This window comes from Equus caballus, unplaced genomic scaffold, assembly GCF_041296265.1.
Source record: "Equus caballus isolate H_3958 breed thoroughbred unplaced genomic scaffold, TB-T2T haplotype2-0000437, whole genome shotgun sequence".
Lineage (NCBI taxonomy): Eukaryota > Metazoa > Chordata > Mammalia > Perissodactyla > Equidae > Equus > Equus caballus.
Window position 1 is genome coordinate 12,424,317 of NW_027222394.1, and position 15,797 is coordinate 12,440,113.

The window sequence follows — 15,797 nt, forward strand, 5'->3', positions numbered from 1 at the left end:
GGGCATTCTTGCACCCCTCGGCCCTTCTACTCACCAATTATTTATTATTTATTGCTTTTAGGAGAAAACCTCTATAACATTTTAACAGAAAGCAGAAGGTCAAGAATAATATATAGATACTTCTTGATCATCCAATTAACCAGCAAACTTAGAAGGACGATGCATATGTATATTTAGACAAAGAACTGGAGGGAGAAGGAAACATTAACCAGATGGAGGCCATAAACCTAATTCGACATCTTATCTGGGCAGGATTCCTTTCTGATTGTCTCACATGGGACTGTGTGCTCCTCCAATAATTAACTGAAAAATATCTTGAAAGTTACCTGCAGGTGGTCACATTCTCTGACTGTATCTAATTTTCCCGGGAGGTAGTGCCTCCCAAGCAGCCACCCAAAGGAGTGAAAACTGGAGGTTAAGAAAGGAAAAGGAATGAAGGGCAATTAGAAGCAGCACAGGTTTCAGAACTATGTGAGGGGCTGGCCGGTTATTCTTCACCAAGGGGCGGCCCTGCACCCCTCGGCGTTAATCGGCTGGACCCTGTCAAACAGCCGATCAAATGATGTAGCCACGGCTCCCAGCACTGCACGTTGTGCCTTTCAGCTCTAGGGCAAAGTAGCACACCCAGAGCAGAAGTCCTACTTCAGCCAGATCAGGCCTGCAAAGAAACTGCGTTTCACAGGCCTTTGGAAGAGATGTTCCCACTAGGCTGTAAGAGCACTGTGCAGAGCGAGTTGTTTCTTAGCTTCCCAAAGAGCTGGAAGCAAGATGCTGTGGGGCCCAACTCGCCCTTTGGAAAGAAGCCTGCACGTTGTGCCTTTCAGCTCTAGGGCAAAGTAGCACACCCAGAGCAGAAGTCCTACTTCAGCCAGATCAGGCCTGCAAGGAAACTGCGTTTCACAGGCCTTTGGAAGAGATGTTCCCGCTAGGCTGTAAGAGCACTGTGCAGAGCGAGTTGTTTCTTAGCTTCCCAAAGAGCTGGAAGCAAGATGCTGTGGGGCCCAACTCGCCCTTTGGAAAGAAGCCTGCACGTTGTGCCTTTCAGCTCTAGGGCAAAGTAGCACACCCAGAGCAGAAGTCCTACTTCAGCCAGATCAGGCCTGCAAAGAAACTGCGTTTCACAGGCCTTTGGAAGAGATGTTCCCGGTAGGCTGTAAGAGCACTGTGCAGAGCGAGTTGTTTCTTAGCTTCCCAAAGAGCTGGAAGCAAGATGCTGTGGGGCCCAACTCGCCCTTTGGAAAGAAGCCTGCACGTTGTGCCTTTCAGCTCTAGGGCAAAGTAGCACACCCAGAGCAGAAGTCCTACTTCAGCCAGATCAGGCCTGCAAAGAAACTGCGTTTCACAGGCCTTTGGAAGAGATGTTCCCGGTTGGCTGTAAGAGCACTGTGCAGAGCGAGTTGTTTCTTAGCTTCCCAAAGAGCTGGAAGCAAGATGCTGTGGGGCCCAACTCGCCCTTTGGAAAGAAGCCTGCACGTTGTGCCTTTCAGCTCTAGGGCAAAGTAGCACACCCAGAGCAGAAGTCCTACTTCAGCCAGATCAGGCCTGCAAAGAAACTGCGTTTCACAGGCCTTTGGAAGAGATGTTCCCGGTAGGCTGTAAGAGCACTGTGCAGAGCGAGTTGTTTCTTAGCTTCCCAAAGAGCTGGAAGCAAGATGCTGTGGTGCCCAACTCGCCCTTTGGAAAGAAGCCTGCACGTTGTGCCTTTCAGCTCTAGGGCAAAGTAGCACACCCAGAGCAGAAGTCCTACTTCAGCCAGATCAGGCCTGCAAAGAAACTGCGTTTCACAGGCCTTTGGAAGAGATGTTCCCACTAGGCTGTAAGAGCACTGTGCAGAGCGAGTTGTTTCTTAGCTTCCCAAAGAGCTGGAAGCAAGATGCTGTGGGGCCCAACTCGCCCTTTGGAAAGAAGCCTGCACGTTGTGCCTTTCAGCTCTAGGGCAAAGTAGCACACCCAGAGCAGAAGTCCTACTTCAGCCAGATCAGGCCTGCAAAGAAACTGCGTTTCACAGGCCTTTGGAAGAGATGTTCCCGGTAGGCTGTAAGAGCACTTTGCAGAGCGAGTTGTTTCTTAGCTTCCCAAAGAGCTGGAAGCAAGATGCTGTGGGGCCCAACTCGCCCTTTGGAAAGAAGCCTGCACGTTGTGCCTTTCAGCTCTAGGGCAAAGTAGCACACCCAGAGCAGAAGTCCTACTTCAGCCAGATCAGGCCTGCAAAGAAACTGCGTTTCACAGGCCTTTGGAAGAGATGTTCCCACTAGGCTGTAAGAGCACTGTGCAGAGCGAGTTGTTTCTTAGCTTCCCAAAGAGCTGGAAGCAAGATGCTGTGGGGCCCAACTCGCCCTTTGGAAAGAAGCCTGCACGTTGTGCCTTTCAGCTCTAGGGCAAAGTAGCACACCCAGAGCAGAAGTCCTACTTCAGCCAGATCAGGCCTGCAAAGAAACTGCGTTTCACAGGCCTTTGGAAGAGATGTTCCCGGTAGGCTGTAAGAGCACTGTGCAGAGCGAGTTGTTTCTTAGCTTCCCAAAGAGGTGGAAGCAAGATGCTGTGGGGCCCAACTCGCCATTTGGAAAGAAGCCTGCACGTTGTGCCTTTCAGCTCTAGGGCAAAGTAGCACACCCAGAGCAGAAGTCCTACTTCAGCCAGATCAGGCCTGCAAAGAAACTGCGTTTCACAGGCCTTTGGAAGAGATGTTCCCACTAGGCTGTAAGAGCACTGTGCAGAGCGAGTTGTTTCTGAGCTTCCCAAAGAGCTGGAAGCAAGATGCTGTGGGGCCCAACTCGCCCTTTGGAAAGAAGCCTGCACGTTGTGCCTTTCAGCTCTAGGGCAAAGTAGCACACCCAGAGCAGAAGTCCTACTTCAGCCAGATCCGGCCTGCAAATAAACTGCGTTTCACAGGCCTTTGGAAGAGATGTTCCCCGTAGGCTGTAAGAGCACTGTGCAGAGCGAGTTGTTTCTTAGCTTCCCAAAGAGCTGGAAGCAAGATGCTGTGGGGCCCAACTCGCCCTTTGGAAAGAAGCCTGCACGTTGTGCCTTTCAGCTCTAGGGCAACGTAGCACACCCAGAGCAGAAGTCCTACTTCAGCCAGATCAGGCCTGCAAAGAAACTGCGTTTCACAGGCCTTTGGAAGAGATGTTCCCGGTAGGCTGTAAGAGCACTGTGCAGAGCGAGTTGTGTCTTAGCTTCCCAAAGAGCTGGAAGCAAGATGCTGTGGGGCCCAACTCGCCCTTTGGAAAGAAGCCTGCACGTTGTGCCTTTCAGCTCTAGGGCAAAGTAGCACACCCAGAGCAGAAGTCCTACTTCAGCCAGATCAGGCCTGCAAAGAAACTGCGTTTCACCGGCCTTTGGAAGAGATGTTCCCGGTAGGCTGTAAGAGCACTGTGCAGAGCGAGTTGATTCTTAGCTTCCCAAAGAGCTGGAAGCAAGATGCTGTGGGGCCCAACTCGCCCTTTGGAAAGAAGCCTGCACGTTGTGCCTTTCAGCTCTAGGGCAAAGTAGCACACCCAGAGCAGAAGTCCTACTTCAGCCAGATCAGGCCTGCAAAGAAACTGCGTTTCACCGGCCTTTGGAATAGATGTACCCGGTAGGCTGTAAGAGCACTGTGCAGAGCGAGTTGTTTCTTAGCTTCCCAAAGAGCTGGAAGCAAGATGCTGTGGGGCCCAACTCGCCCTTTGGAAAGAAGCCTGCACGTTGTGCCTTTCAGGTCTAGGGCAAAGTAGCACACCCAGAGCAGAAGTCCTACTTCAGCCAGATCAGGCCTGCAAAGAAACTGTGTTTCACAGGCCTTTGGAAGAGATGTTCCCACTAGGCTGTAAGAGCACTGTGCAGAGCGAGTTGTTTCTTAGCTTCCCAAAGAGCTGGAAGCAAGATGCTGTGGGGCCCAACTCGCCCTTTGGAAAGAAGCCTGCACGTTGTGCCTTTCAGCTCTAGGGCAAAGTAGCACACCCAGAGCAGAAGTCCTACTTCAGCCAGATCAGGCCTGCAAAGAAACTGCGTTTCACAGGCCTTTGGAAGAGATGTTCCCGCTAGGCTGTAAGAGCACTGTGCAGAGCGAGTTGTTTCTTAGCTTCCCAAAGAGCTGGAAGCAAGATGCTGTGGGGCCCAACTCGCCCTTTGGAAAGAAGCCTGCACGTTGTGCCTTTCAGCTCTAGGGCAAAGTAGCACACCCAGAGCAGAAGTCCTACTTCAGCCAGATCAGGCCTGCAAAGAAACTGCGTTTCACAGGCCTTTGGAAGAGATGTTCCCACTAGGCTGTAAGAGCACTGTGCAGAGCGAGTTGTTTCTTAGCTTCCCAAAGAGCTGGAAGCAAGATGCTGTGGGGCCCAACTCGCCCTTTGGAAAGAAGCCTGCACGTTGTGCCTTTCAGCTCTAAGGCAAAGTAGCACACCCAGAGCAGAAGTCCTACTTCAGCCAGATCAGGCCTGCAAAGAAACTGCGTTTCACCGGCCTTTGGAAGAGATGTTCCCAGTAGGCTGTAAGAGCACTGTGCAGAGCGAGTTGTTTCTTAGCTTCCCAAAGAGCTGGAAGCAAGATGCTGTGGGGCCCAACTCGCCCTTTGGAAAGAAGCCTGCACGTTGTGCCTTTCAGCTCTAGGGCAAAGTAGCACACCCAGAGCAGAAGTCCTACTTCAGCCAGATCAGGCCTGCAAAGAAAGTGCGTTTCACAGGCCTTTGGAAGAGATGTTCCCGGTAGGCTGTAAGAGCACTGTGCAGAGCGAGTTGTTTCTTAGCTTCCCAAAGAGCTGGAAGCAAGATGCTGTGGGGCCCAACTCGCCCTTTGGAAAGAAGCCTGCACGTTGTGCCTTTCAGCTCTAGGGCAAAGTAGCACACCCAGAGCAGAAGTCCTACTTCAGCCAGATCAGGCCTGCAAAGAAACTGCGTTTCACAGGCCTTTGGAAGAGATGTTCCCCGTAGGCTGTAAGAGCACTGTGCAGAGCGAGTTGTTTCTTAGCTTCCCAAAGAGCTGGAAGCAAGATGCTGTGGGGCCCAACTCGCCCTTTGGAAAGAAGCCTGCACGTTGTGCCTTTCAGCTCTAGGGCAAAGTAGCACACCCAGAGCAGAAGTCCTACTTCAGCCAGATCAGGCCTGCAAAGAAACTGCGTTTCACAGGCCTTTGGAAGAGATGTTCCCGGTAGTCTGTAAGAGCACTGTGCAGAGCGAGTTGTTTCTTAGCTTCCCAAAGAGCTGGAAGCAAGATGCTGTGGGGCCCAACTCGCCCTTTGGAAAGAAGCCTGCACGTTGTGCCTTTCAGCTCTAGGGCAAAGTAGCACACCCAGAGCAGAAGTCCTACTTCAGCCAGATCAGGCCTGCAAAGAAACTGCGTTTCACAGGCCTTTGGAAGAGATGTTCCCGGTAGGCTGTAAGAGCACTGTGCAGAGCGAGTTGTTTCTTAGCTTCCCAAAGAGCTGGAAGCAAGATGCTGTGGGGCCCAACTCGCCCTTTGGAAAGAAGCCTGCACGTTGTGCCTTTCAGCTCTAGGGCAAAGTAGCACACCCAGAGCAGAAGTCCTACTTCAGCCAGATCAGGCCTGCAAAGAAACTGCGTTTCACCGGCCTTTGGAAGAGATGTTCCCACTAGGCTGTAAGAGCACTGTGCAGAGCGAGTTGTTTCTTAGCTTCCCAAAGAGCTGGAAGCAAGATGCTGTGGGGCCCAACTCGCCCTTTGGAAAGAAGCCTGCACGTTGTGCCTTTCAGCTCTAGGGCAAAGTAGCACACCCAGAGCAGAAGTCCTACTTCAGCCAGATCAGGCCTGCAAAGAAACTGCGTTTCACAGGCCTTTGGAAGAGATGTTCCCGGTAGGCTGTAAGAGCACTGTGCAGAGCGAGTTGTTTCTTAGCTTCCCAAAGAGCTGGAAGCAAGATGCTGTGGGGCCCAACTCGCCCTTTGGAAAGAAGCCTGCACGTTGTGCCTTTCAGCTCTAGGGCAAAGTAGCACACCCAGAGCAGAAGTCCTACTTCAGCCAGATCAGGCCTGCAAAGAAACTGCGTTTCACAGGCCTTTGGAAGAGATGTTCCCACTAGGCTGTAAGAGCACTGTGCAGAGCGAGTTGTTTCTTAGCTTCCCAAAGAGCTGGAAGCAAGACGCTGTGGGGCCCAACTCGCCCTTTGGAAAGAAGCCTGCACGTTGTGCCTTTCAGCTCTAGGGCAAAGTAGCACACCCAGAGCAGAAGTCCTACTTCAGCCAGATCAGGCCTGCAAAGAAACTGCGTTTCACAGGCCTTTGGAAGAGATGTTCCCACTAGGCTGTAAGAGCACTGTGCAGAGCGAGTTGTTTCTTAGCTTCCCAAAGAGCTGGAAGCAAGACGCTGTGGGGCCCAACTCGCCCTTTGGAAAGAAGCCTGCACGTTGTGCCTTTCAGCTCTAGGGCAAAGTAGCACACCCAGAGCAGAAGTCCTACTTCAGCCAGATCAGGCCTGCAAAGAAACTGCGTTTCACAGGCCTTTGGAAGAGATGTTCCCGGTTGGCTGTAAGAGCACTGTGCAGAGCGAGTTGTTTCTTAGCTTCCCAAAGAGCTGGAAGCAAGATGCTGTGGGGCCCAACTCGCCCTTTGGAAAGAAGCCTGCACGTTGTGCCTTTCAGCTCTAGGGCAAAGTAGCACACCCAGAGCAGAAGTCCTACTTCAGCCAGATCAGGCCTGCAAAGAAACTGCGTTTCACAGGCCTTTGGAAGAGATGTTCCCGGTAGGCTGTAAGAGCACTGTGCAGAGCGAGTTGTTTCTTAGCTTCCCAAAGAGCTGGAAGCAAGATGCTGTGGGGCCCAACTCGCCCTTTGGAAAGAAGCCTGCACGTTGTGCCTTTCAGCTCTAGGGCAAAGTAGCACACCCAGAGCAGAAGTCCTACTTCAGCCAGATCAGGCCTGCAAAGAAACTGCGTTTCACAGGCCTTTGGAAGAGATGTTCCCGGTAGGCTGTAAGAGCACTGTGCAGAGCGAGTTGTTTCTTAGCTTCCCAAAGAGCTGGAAGCAAGATGCTGTGGGGCCCAACTCGCCCTTTGGAAAGAAGCCTGCACGTTGTGCCTTTCAGCTCTAGGGCAAAGTAGCACACCCAGAGCAGAAGTCCTACTTCAGCCAGATCAGGCCTGCAAAGAAACTGCGTTTCACAGGCCTTTGGAAGAGATGTTCCCACTAGGCTGTAAGAGCACTGTGCAGAGCGAGTTGTTTCTTAGCTTCCCAAAGAGCTGGAAGCAAGATGCTGTGGGGCCCAACTCGCCCTTTGGAAAGAAGCCTGCACGTTGTGCCTTTCAGCTCTAGGGCAAAGTAGCACACCCAGAGCAGAAGTCCTACTTCAGCCAGATCAGGCCTGCAAAGAAACTGCGTTTCACAGGCCTTTGGAAGAGATCTTCCCGGTAGGCTGTAAGAGCACTTTGCAGAGCGAGTTGTTTCTTAGCTTCCCAAAGAGCTGGAAGCAAGATGCTGTGGGGCCCAACTCGCCCTTTGGAAAGAAGCCTGCACGTTGTGCCTTTCAGCTCTAGGGCAAAGTAGCACACCCAGAGCAGAAGTCCTACTTCAGCCAGATCAGGCCTGCAAAGAAACTGCGTTTCACAGGCCTTTGGAAGAGATGTTCCCGGTAGGCTGTAAGAGCACTGTGCAGAGCGAGTTGTTTCTTAGCTTCCCAAAGAGGTGGAAGCAAGATGCTGTGGGGCCCAACTCGCCCTTTGGAAAGAAGCCTGCACGTTGTGCCTTTCAGCTCTAGGGCAAAGTAGCACACCCAGAGCAGAAGTCCTACTTCAGCCAGATCAGGCCTGCAAAGAAACTGCGTTTCACAGGCCTTTGGAAGAGATGTTCCCACTAGGCTGTAAGAGCACTGTGCAGAGCGAGTTGTTTCTGAGCTTCCCAAAGAGCTGGAAGCAAGATGCTGTGGGGCCCAACTCGCCCTTTGGAAAGAAGCCTGCACGTTGTGCCTTTCAGCTCTAGGGCAAAGTAGCACACCCAGAGCAGAAGTCCTACTTCAGCCAGATCAGGCCTGCAAAGAAACTGCGTTTCACAGGCCTTTGGAAGAGATGTTCCCACTAGGCTGTAAGAGCACTGTGCAGAGCGAGTTGTTTCTTAGCTTCCCAAAGAGCTGGAAGCAAGATGCTGTGGGGCCCAACTCGCCCTTTGGAAAGAAGCCTGCACGTTGTGCCTTTCAGCTCTAGGGCAAAGTAGCACACCCAGAGCAGAAGTCCTACTTCAGCCAGATCAGGCCTGCAAAGAAACTGCGTTTCACAGGCCTTTGGAAGAGATGTTCCCGGTAGGCTGTAAGAGCACTGTGCAGAGCGAGTTGTTTCTTAGCTTCCCAAAGAGGTGGAAGCAAGATGCTGTGGGGCCCAACTCGCCCTTTGGAAAGAAGCCTGCACGTTGTGCCTTTCAGCTCTAGGGCAAAGTAGCACACCCAGAGCAGAAGTCCTACTTCAGCCAGATCAGGCCTGCAAAGAAACTGCGTTTCACAGGCCTTTGGAAGAGATGTTCCCACTAGGCTGTAAGAGCACTGTGCAGAGCGAGTTGTTTCTGAGCTTCCCAAAGAGCTGGAAGCAAGATGCTGTGGGGCCCAACTCGCCCTTTGGAAAGAAGCCTGCACGTTGTGCCTTTCAGCTCTAGGGCAAAGTAGCACACCCAGAGCAGAAGTCCTACTTCAGCCAGATCAGTCCTGCAAAGAAACTGTGTTTCACAGGCCTTTGGAAGAGATGTTCCCACTAGGCTGTAAGAGCACTGTGCAGAGCGAGTTGTTTCTTAGCTTCCCAAAGAGCTGGAAGCAAGATGCTGTGGGGACCAACTCGCCCTTTGGAAAGAAGCCTGCACGTTGTGCCTTTCAGCTCTAGGGCAAAGTAGCACACCCAGAGCAGAAGTCCTACTTCAGCCAGATCAGGCCTGCAAAGAAACTGCGTTTCACAGGCCTTTGGAAGAGATGTTCCCGGTAGGCTGTAAGAGCACTGTGCAGAGAGAGTTCTTTCTTAGCTTCCCAAAGAGCTGGAAGCAAGATGCTGTGGGGCCCAACTCGCCCTTTGGAAAGAAGCCTGCACGTTGTGCCTTTCAGCTCTAGGGCAAAGTAGCACACCCAGAGCAGAAGTCCTACTTCAGCCAGATCAGGCCTGCAAAGAAACTGCGTTTCACAGGCCTTTGGAAGAGATGTTCCCACTAGGCTGTAGGAGCACTGTGCAGAGCGAGTTGTTTCTTAGCTTCCCAAAGAGCTGGAAGCAAGATGCTGTGGGGCCCAACTCGCCCTTTGGAAAGAAGCCTGCACGTTGTGCCTTTCAGCTCTAGGGCAAAGTAGCACACCCAGAGCAGAAGTCCTACTTCAGCCAGATCAGGCCTGCAAAGAAACTGCGTTTCACCGGCCTTTGGAAGAGATGTTCCCACTAGGCTGTAAGAGAACTGTGCAGAGCGAGTTGTTTCTTAGCTTCCCAAAGAGCTGGAAGCAAGATGCTGTGGGGCCCAACTCGCCCTTTGGAAAGAAGCCTGCACGTTGTGCCTTTCAGCTCTAGGGCAAAGTAGCACACCCAGAGCAGAAGTCCTACTTCAGCCAGATCAGGCCTGCAAAGAAACTGCGTTTCACAGGCCTTTGGAAGAGATGTTCCCGCTAGGCTGTAAGAGCACTGTGCAGAGCGAGTTGTTTCTTAGCTTCCCAAAGAGCTGGAAGCAAGATGCTGTGGGGCCCAACTCGCCCTTTGGAAAGAAGCCTGCACTGCCGTGGTCCCGCCCCGGCGGAGTCCAGGTTCCTGAGGGATGGACGGCGTCGGCGCGATGAGGGAGGGGGAAAATAAAGGGGACGTGAGACTTGGGTTGGTGTTAGCAAGTCCGACTTTACTGTGCACGAGTGTCGTTTATATATTTTTCAGGATTAGTACAGAAATAGTTTTACAAATATTCTCAGAGAGATAAGGAAGTAAGAAACGGGCACAAGAATATTTATTAGCATTCCATTCTATAGAGCATAAGGTTAATGATCGTCTTCTCTGCAATTAACTAGTGTTTGTTGTCTCTAAGCTAAAGGAGATAGGTACCTAGGCGTCTGTTGTAATTCATGGTAAAGTTAAATCAAAGAGAGAAGGTCCAGGCCTCCGGACAGGACAGCAGCCCGTCTGGTTACATCCTGGTGGAGCCATCCCTGCCTCCCTCAATCATTTACGCCATTAGTGTAGATGGTTAATGGGAACAAAAGGCGACTCCAGGGTGTCTTATCCCCAGGGCTATCTGCATTCTCAGCGGGCAGTTAAACATCTTTACTTTTTCGCGCCCTTTAGGGGCTGGAAGCATTCCTTTGTCTTTTAGATTGTAGAGCTAACGGTCCCTTAAGTACACTGCCGGAGAAAGTATCATATTGTTAGTAAAGTAAAGGGCTGAAAAGCTAAACTAAACTATATATCTTCAAGAATAAAAAAGAGAAATAAGTATACACATAACCTTGATAGAAAGCATGCATATAATTCAGAAAATATCGGGGGTGTTGGCCGGCCATCCTTCACCGAGGGGCATTCTTGCACCCCTCGGCCCTTCTACTCACCAATTATTTATTATTTATTGCTTTTAGGAGAAAACCTCTATAACATTTTAACAGAAAGCAGAAGGTCAAGAATAATATATAGATACTTCTTGATCATCCAATTAACCAGCAAACTTAGAAGGACGATGCATATGTATATTTAGACAAAGAACTGGAGGGAGAAGGAAACATTAACCAGATGGAGGCCATAAACCTAATTCGACATCTTATCTGGGCAGGATTCCTTTCTGATTGTCTCACATGGGACTGTGTGCTCCTCCAATAATTAACTGAAAAATATCTTGAAAGTTACCTGCAGGTGGTCACATTCTCTTACTGTATCTAATTTTCCCGGGAGGTAGTGCCTCCCAAGCAGCCACCCAAAGGAGTGAAAACTGGAGGTTAAGAAAGGAAAAGGAATGAAGGGCAATTAGAAGCAGCACAGGTTTCAGAACTATGTGAGGGGCTGGCCGGTTATTCTTCACCAAGGGGCGGCCCTGCACCCCTCGGCGTTAATCGGCTGGACCCTGTCAAACAGCCGATCAAATGATGTAGCCACGGCTCCCAGCACTGCACGTTGTGCCTTTCAGCTCTAGGGCAAAGTAGCACACCCAGAGCAGAAGTCCTACTTCAGCCAGATCAGGCCTGCAAAGAAACTGCGTTTCACAGGCCTTTGGAAGAGATGTTCCCACTAGGCTGTAAGAGCACTGTGCAGAGCGAGTTGTTTCTTAGCTTCCCAAAGAGCTGGAAGCAAGATGCTGTGGGGCCCAACTCGCCCTTTGGAAAGAAGCCTGCACGTTGTGCCTTTCAGCTCTAGGGCAAAGTAGCACACCCAGAGCAGAAGTCCTACTTCAGCCAGATCAGGCCTGCAAGGAAACTGCGTTTCACAGGCCTTTGGAAGAGATGTTCCCGCTAGGCTGTAAGAGCACTGTGCAGAGCGAGTTGTTTCTTAGCTTCCCAAAGAGCTGGAAGCAAGATGCTGTGGGGCCCAACTCGCCCTTTGGAAAGAAGCCTGCACGTTGTGCCTTTCAGCTCTAGGGCAAAGTAGCACACCCAGAGCAGAAGTCCTACTTCAGCCAGATCAGGCCTGCAAAGAAACTGCGTTTCACAGGCCTTTGGAAGAGATGTTCCCGGTAGGCTGTAAGAGCACTGTGCAGAGCGAGTTGTTTCTTAGCTTCCCAAAGAGCTGGAAGCAAGATGCTGTGGGGCCCAACTCGCCCTTTGGAAAGAAGCCTGCACGTTGTGCCTTTCAGCTCTAGGGCAAAGTAGCACACCCAGAGCAGAAGTCCTACTTCAGCCAGATCAGGCCTGCAAAGAAACTGCGTTTCACAGGCCTTTGGAAGAGATGTTCCCGGTTGGCTGTAAGAGCACTGTGCAGAGCGAGTTGTTTCTTAGCTTCCCAAAGAGCTGGAAGCAAGATGCTGTGGGGCCCAACTCGCCCTTTGGAAAGAAGCCTGCACGTTGTGCCTTTCAGCTCTAGGGCAAAGTAGCACACCCAGAGCAGAAGTCCTACTTCAGCCAGATCAGGCCTGCAAAGAAACTGCGTTTCACAGGCCTTTGGAAGAGATGTTCCCGGTAGGCTGTAAGAGCACTGTGCAGAGCGAGTTGTTTCTTAGCTTCCCAAAGAGCTGGAAGCAAGATGCTGTGGGGCCCAACTCGCCCTTTGGAAAGAAGCCTGCACGTTGTGCCTTTCAGCTCTAGGGCAAAGTAGCACACCCAGAGCAGAAGTCCTACTTCAGCCAGATCAGGCCTGCAAAGAAACTGCGTTTCACAGGCCTTTGGAAGAGATGTTCCCACTAGGCTGTAAGAGCACTGTGCAGAGCGAGTTGTTTCTTAGCTTCCCAAAGAGCTGGAAGCAAGATGCTGTGGGGCCCAACTCGCCCTTTGGAAAGAAGCCTGCACGTTGTGCCTTTCAGCTCTAGGGCAAAGTAGCACACCCAGAGCAGAAGTCCTACTTCAGCCAGATCAGGCCTGCAAAGAAACTGCGTTTCACAGGCCTTTGGAAGAGATCTTCCCGGTAGGCTGTAAGAGCACTTTGCAGAGCGAGTTGTTTCTTAGCTTCCCAAAGAGCTGGAAGCAAGATGCTGTGGGGCCCAACTCGCCCTTTGGAAAGAAGCCTGCACGTTGTGCCTTTCAGCTCTAGGGCAACGTAGCACACCCAGAGCAGAAGTCCTACTTCAGCCAGATCAGGCCTGCAAAGAAACTGCGTTTCACAGGCCTTTGGAAGAGATGTTCCCACTAGGCTGTAAGAGCACTGTGCAGAGCGAGTTGTTTCTTAGCTTCCCAAAGAGCTGGAAGCAAGATGCTGTGGGGCCCAACTCGCCCTTTGGAAAGAAGCCTGCACGTTGTGCCTTTCAGCTCTAAGGCAAAGTAGCACACCCAGAGCAGAAGTCCTACTTCAGCCAGATCAGGCCTGCAAAGAAACTGCGTTTCACCGGCCTTTGGAAGAGATGTTCCCAGTAGGCTGTAAGAGCACTGTGCAGAGCGAGTTGTTTCTTAGCTTCCCAAAGAGCTGGAAGCAAGATGCTGTGGGGCCCAACTCGCCCTTTGGAAAGAAGCCTGCACGTTGTGCCTTTCAGCTCTAGGGCAAAGTAGCACACCCAGAGCAGAAGTCCTACTTCAGCCAGATCAGGCCTGCAAAGAAACTGCGTTTCACAGGCCTTTGGAAGAGATGTTCCCGGTAGGCTGTAAGAGCACTGTGCAGAGCGAGTTGTTTCTTAGCTTCCCAAAGAGCTGGAAGCAAGATGCTGTGGGGCCCAACTCGCCCTTTGGAAAGAAGCCTGCACGTTGTGCCTTTCAGCTCTAGGGCAAAGTAGCACACCCAGAGCAGAAGTCCTACTTCAGCCAGATCAGGCCTGCAAAGAAACTGCGTTTCACAGGCCTTTGGAAGAGATGTTCCCCGTAGGCTGTAAGAGCACTGTGCAGAGCGAGTTGTTTCTTAGCTTCCCAAAGAGCTGGAAGCAAGATGCTTTGGGGCCCAACTCGCCCTTTGGAAAGAAGCCTGCACGTTGTGCCTTTCAGCTCTAGGGCAAAGTAGCACACCCAGAGCAGAAGTCCTACTTCAGCTAGATCAGGCCTGCAAAGAAACTGTGTTTCACAGGCCTTTGGAAGAGATGTTCCCACTAGGCTGTAAGAGCACTGTGCAGAGCGAGTTGTTTCTGAGCTTCCCAAAGAGCTGGAAGCAAGATGCTGTGGGGCCCAACTCGCCCTTTGGAAAGAAGCCTGCACGTTGTGCCTTTCAGCTCTAGGGCAAAGTAGCACACCCAGAGCAGAAGTCCTACTTCAGCCAGATCAGGCCTGCAAAGAAACTGCGTTTCACAGGCCTTTGGAAGAGATGTTCCCGGTAGTCTGTAAGAGCACTGTGCAGAGCGAGTTGTTTCTTAGCTTCCCAAAGAGCTGGAAGCAAGATGCTGTGGGGCCCAACTCGCCCTTTGGAAAGAAGCCTGCACGTTGTGCCTTTCAGCTCTAGGGCAAAGTAGCACACCCAGAGCAGAAGTCCTACTTCAGCCAGATCAGGCCTGCAAAGAAACTGCGTTTCACAGGCCTTTGGAAGAGATGTTCCCACTAGGCTGTAAGAGCACTGTGCAGAGCGAGTTGTTTCTTAGCTTCCCAAAGAGCTGGAAGCAAGATGCTGTGGGGCCCAACTCGCCCTTTGGAAAGAAGCCTGCACGTTGTGCCTTTCAGCTCTAGGGCAAAGTAGCACACCCAGAGCAGAAGTCCTACTTCAGCCAGATCAGGCCTGCAAAGAAACTGCGTTTCACAGGCCTTTGGAAGAGATGTTCCCACTAGGCTGTAAGAGCACTGTGCAGAGCGAGTTGTTTCTTAGCTTCCCAAAGAGCTGGAAGCAAGATGCTGTGGGGCCCAACTCGCCCTTTGGAAAGAAGCCTGCACGTTGTGCCTTTCAGCTCTAGGGCAAAGTAGCACACCCAGAGCAGAAGTCCTACTTCAGCCAGATCAGGCCTGCAAAGAAACTGCGTTTCACAGGCCTTTGGAAGAGATGTTCCCGGTAGGCTGTAAGAGCACTGTGCAGAGCGAGTTGTTTCTTAGCTTCCCAAAGAGCTGGAAGCAAGATGCTGTGGGGCCCAACTCGCCCTTTGGAAAGAAGCCTGCACGTTGTGCCTTTCAGCTCTAGGGCAAAGTAGCACACCCAGAGCAGAAGTCCTACTTCAGCCAGATCAGGCCTGCAAAGAAACTGCGTTTCACAGGCCTTTGGAAGAGATGTTCCCACTAGGCTGTAAGAGCACTGTGCAGAGCGAGTTGTTTCTTAGCTTCCCAAAGAGCTGGAAGCAAGACGCTGTGGGGCCCAACTCGCCCTTTGGAAAGAAGCCTGCACGTTGTGCCTTTCAGCTCTAGGGCAAAGTAGCACACCCAGAGCAGAAGTCCTACTTCAGCCAGATCAGGCCTGCAAAGAAACTGCGTTTCACAGGCCTTTGGAAGAGATGTTCCCACTAGGCTGTAAGAGCACTGTGCAGAGCGAGTTGTTTCTTAGCTTCCCAAAGAGCTGGAAGCAAGACGCTGTGGGGCCCAACTCGCCCTTTGGAAAGAAGCCTGCACGTTGTGCCTTTCAGCTCTAGGGCAAAGTAGCACACCCAGAGCAGAAGTCCTACTTCAGCCAGATCAGGCCTGCAAAGAAACTGCGTTTCACAGGCCTTTGGAAGAGATGTTCCCGGTTGGCTGTAAGAGCACTGTGCAGAGCGAGTTGTTTCTTAGCTTCCCAAAGAGCTGGAAGCAAGATGCTGTGGGGCCCAACTCGCCCTTTGGAAAGAAGCCTGCACGTTGTGCCTTTCAGCTCTAGGGCAAAGTAGCACACCCAGAGCAGAAGTCCTACTTCAGCCAGATCAGGCCTGCAAAGAAACTGCGTTTCACAGGCCTTTGGAAGAGATGTTCCCGGTAGGCTGTAAGAGCACTGTGCAGAGCGAGTTGTTTCTTAGCTTCCCAAAGAGCTGGAAGCAAGATGCTGTGGGGCCCAACTCGCCCTTTGGAAAGAAGCCTGCACGTTGTGCCTTTCAGCTCTAGGGCAAAGTAGCACACCCAGAGCAGAAGTCCTACTTCAGCCAGATCAGGCCTGCAAAGAAACTGCGTTTCACAGGCCTTTGGAAGAGATGTTCCCACTAGGCTGTAAGAGCACTGTGCAGAGCGAGTTGTTTCTTAGCTTCCCAAAGAGCTGGAAGCAAGATGCTGTGGGGCCCAACTCGCCCTTTGGAAAGAAGCCTGCACGTTGTGCCTTTCAGCTCTAGGGCAAAGTAGCACACCCAGAGCAGAAGTCCTACTTCAGCCAGATCAGGCCTGCAAAGAAACTGCGTTTCACAGGCCTTTGGAAGAGATGTTCCCACTAGGCTGTAAGAGCACT